The sequence below is a fragment of the Pinus tabuliformis genome, chromosome 1_1 (genome assembly GCF_031772625.1).
Source record: "Pinus tabuliformis cultivar Carrire ecotype Pingquan chromosome 1_1, CPIR1, whole genome shotgun sequence".
NCBI classification, from domain to species: Eukaryota; Viridiplantae; Streptophyta; class Pinopsida; order Pinales; family Pinaceae; genus Pinus; species Pinus tabuliformis.
In genome coordinates this window covers 468992096-468996807 of record NC_142297.1, presented here as the reverse complement: position 1 = coordinate 468996807, position 4712 = coordinate 468992096, and positions in this window count along the sequence as shown.

Here is a 4712-nt window from a genome sequence, read left to right as displayed (position 1 = left end):
ATTGGCAAACTAAGAACCATTCCCACCATAGGAGAATCACCAACCATTACAAATAAATTGATTGTGTTTTATGATAGTAAAGTCAGTGTTCATGGACATGAGGCTGAAGCTTTTTAAAGGAAGTTAGCAGCTCAATATAACATTTACTAACTAAATCCTAGATCTTCCTTCATCCCTGGATAATTTTATCTTTAAGAATAGCAATATTGTAAAACCAAGAACCATTCATACATAGGAGAATCATTGATCATTAGAAAGCAATTGATCAAGTTTTATGTTGGTAAAGTATATGTTCATGGACATGAGGCTGAACCTTTTTAAAGGAAATTAGCAGCTAAATACAACCTTTACTAAGGAAATCCTGTAGATTTATTCATGCCTGGGAAGTGTTATCTATAGGAATAACAATATTGGAAAACTAATAACCATTCACACAATAGGAAAATGTATTGACAAAATAAGGATCATTCCCACGACCTAAAAAAGTGAAACAATGAGATGGACAAGTCCACAACACTAAAGTGTGCACAAGAAATTTATATGATCAAAACATGGAAGGTCAATGGCATTCATTTAAAAGATACCATGTCCATCGGAATGTACAATGCAACCATGAAATCATCCAATACAACTAAATAGTCAGTAATGGACCCTATAAAGCAAAAAAATACCTAATCGAAACCATATGTAACAGACTACATCATTTTAATGTTTTAGTCCTTAAAATAGAGTACATCATTTTATTTTAAGTCATAAAACAATTTATCAAAAAGAAGTAGACCAGATCAACATCTTAACCATAAAAAGAACTAGGTGTCACTTGTTTTATTTGAAATTCCTCCAATGTCTACATCATTTTATTATAAGTCATAAAATTTTTTATCAAAAACATTTATTGATATAATTGAAAACATACAACCAATTCTAGGTCAATTTCAACACGCTCGCAGTAATTTTCCAAGTGCAAATACAGTCATAGTATTTTAAGTGGAAAAACAAGTTATCTAAAAACAATTACTGATATATTTGAAGACATACAACAAATTCCTTCTAAAGATTTGTTTTTTCAAGGATACTGTCAAAAAGGCATATGTATGAAAAATTGTTAAGATGCTACTATTTTTAATTGTGAATTGTGTCTCTATTATAATCCATGTTATTGCAAATTCTTTATTGAAATCTCCTAGAAAATATGAATAAACTAACATGTTGTTAATTTCCTGTAGGAAAGAAAAAATACTAATAGCTTGTAGGAAAGCATAATTTCAACCTTTCTATAAGCCTATATAATATATTATTGTTAACTAAATGCATGTAATAAATCTACATGTAGTTTCATCTATGGAAAGAGTTATTTATGTTGCTCGTACAAAGAGAAGTGGCAATGGAGTGACTAGGGTGCCCAGTTGCGATGTAATTCATCATATGAGGACAGGACAAATCATGTGAATGTCAACAATGCTCCCAACAATGTTGTTGAGGATGACCATGTGGCAGAAGATGATGTTGTCCCATCATCAACCATAGAGCCACCATCAACCACAGTCCAAGGTGCAAGTTCAACTAAGAAAATCAATGCTATAAGAGGTTGGACAAAAGAAGACATGCTAGCTACAATTGGAGATATAGAGTTTAATTTATATTCAGTTCAAGCATTTGCAAAAAATCATGGTATTTATCCCTCATCAATACATTATTGGATACATGGGATCATTCATACAAAACACAGAGGGCCTCTTATAGTTATGACTGAAGAGGAGGAGGCCAAGGTGGTTGAGTGGTGTAAGGAGATGGCCCAATTGGGACATGGGCTAGAGTTGATACAACGTAAATCCAAAGTTACTCAAATATGTCAGGGAATTCCAAACCCATTCAGAGATGGGTTTCCTGGTAAATCATGGAGGTTTGGGTTTAAGAAAAGGCATACAGACCTTGTATTGCATACAATTAAGGGCCTTGATAGAGATAAAGCTTTAAATTTACTCCCTATAATTGTGTCTAATTTCTATGACACTCTTTCTAGTGCATACGATAAGCATATTTTATGCTCCATACAATATATGGAACTATGATGAAACATGTTTATAGGAAGGAAGGAATTGTGGTATATGTGTAATTGCCAAGAGATGGATCCAAAATGTGCCAAATATTTTACCTAAGAGCAAGGAGTGGATAGCTATTATATGTTGTGTCAATGAAATTGGTGCTTCAATCCCAGGATTTTAGCTATTCAAAGGTAAAACTCAATTGAAAATATATACACAAAATTTTGAATCAGGTGCATGCATCACTGCACATCCCCATGCATGGATGACTAAAGATTTTTTATTTTAATTTTCTTTGTCACTTTGCTGCATCTATACCAGTGGTGTCTCACCTAAGAATAAACACCTATTGGTTTTAGATGGCCATGGAAGCCACATTATTGTGCAAACAATTAAGGAGGCTAACAATTTGGACATCGACCTTATAACACTATGTGCTCATACCACTCACATATTGCAACCACTTGATGTCAGTGTGTTTGACCCTTTCAAAAATTATTTTAGGTCTTATAAAGCTTCATGGATAGCAAAGAATCTAGGGGTTGATATGAAAAGTTTTTAGCTACCAGAGCTTGAAAGTAAAGCCTTTAAAAGGGCTCTCACACCATCAAATATCAAGGTTGGATTTAGGATGACTTGAATTTGGCCACTAAATTATGATTCTCTTATGCATATGCTAGTTGTATCCAGGTGTTTCATGTGGATGGTAAAGAAGAAGGGAATACTCAAGCAGATGTTGAAGCACAAGAAGAAGTGGGTGAACAAGAAGATGTAGTTGCAACTGATAATATGATTTTCCTCTCTCAAAGACACTTTTATGGTGAGGATGATGAGAATGTAATTGATGAGAATGTAAGTGAAACATAGTATAATCATGAACCAATTGAAAGTAACATGGTGGTTTTTCTACCAATTGAATCACGTGCAACTTTTGCATGTGATATTCTTAATGTCTATGTTGATCATGCAATTGGCAATGAGAATGTGGTTGAAAATGACATTGTGGATATTACAATTGTTATGCAACCAACTCACAAAATAGAAGAAAATATAGATCAATGACTTCAGAATCAACCTCTTCGAGGGGGAAACCTCCTTTTCATTACATAAATGAACAATTCTTGGATGATTCAAATGAAAAGACCTCCTTTCTATATATAGGGGTCTAAGGGGTCACAATATAATCAGATCCGACATAAAAATAATAATGTAAGGGCACAACAATAACAATATGGGGCATAATAATAACAATATGGGGACTACATGGGGCACAACAATACAATAAGGGGGTACACTGACAATAACAATGAGGGAATACACTAGTATTATAGGGACATAACATGTCCCTCTCCTTCAAAAAAGTGTTGTCCTTAATGCTTGAGTAGTTTTGGATGCTTCTGTATAAAATTATCATCCTCCCATGTGGAATCTTCAGCGGGTAAGTTCTTCCACTTGATGAGATACTCTGAAATTGATTGATTTCGTAGCTATCGAGTTCTTGTTTATGTCACTGCTTCAGGTTCCAATATTATTTTTCCTTCCTCATCAAGTTCTGGCAATATTGTTTGAATTGGGAGCTTATCATCTATAACCTTTTTTAAGCATGAAACATGGAAAATTGGGTGCACTCGGGAAGAAATAGGAAGCTCCAAATTTATGCCATAGTACCAATCTTTTGCAACACCTTGTAAGGACCATAATACTTTGGTGATAATTTATTATCATTCTTAGCTTGCTTGAGCGACATTTTTTTGTATGGTTGTAGCCGTAAAAATACCCAGTCGCCTACATCAAAACTTATTTCACTATGATGTTGATATGTCTGTTGTTTCATTTTATTTTGTGCCAAAGTGAGGTTTTCCTTTAAGAGTTGGAGAACTTGTTTTTGATGCTTGATGTGATCTTCCACTGCTTGAACCTTAGAATTTTCTCTTAAACATGATGTGATATATGGTGGATGATATCCATAAAGTTCCATAAATGGGGTCATTTTTGCTGCAATATGGAAGGAAATGTTATACCACCATTCCGCCATAGGTAACCACTTTACCCATTGTGTATGTTTATCATATACAAAGCAACGAAGATATCCTTCCAAACATTTGTTCACAATCTCAGTTTGCACATCAGATTGAGGATGATAAGATGAGCTATGAGCTAATTGAGTACTGAGACAAGAAAATAATTATGTCCAAAAATTTCCAGTGAAAATGGGATCTCTGTTGCTTACAATAATATTTGGGTTTCCATGTAGCTTTTGAATTATTTCCATAGATGCAGTAGAAATTTTACTAGCTTTAAATGGATGTGATAATGCAAAAAAGTGTGCATACTTGGTAAGTCTATCAACTACCACCATGATGACGTTGTTTCCTTCAGACTTGGGTAAACCAATGATAAAATCCATTGAAACCTCCTCCCAACGTTGAGTTGGAATGGATAAAGTTTGTAACAATCTGGGAGTCCTAATTGTCTCAACTTTATTTTGTTGGCAAACCAGACATTCTGCCACAAACTTTTGAATATCATATTTAAGGCCATCCCAAATTTTTTTTGTCTTAACCATGTGGAAAGTTTTTAAAATTCATGAGTGCCTTCCTAAAGGAGAGGTGTGTGATTCCATAATAATATTTTGTTTGAGTTGGGAATTCTTAGAAAGGTATAAGC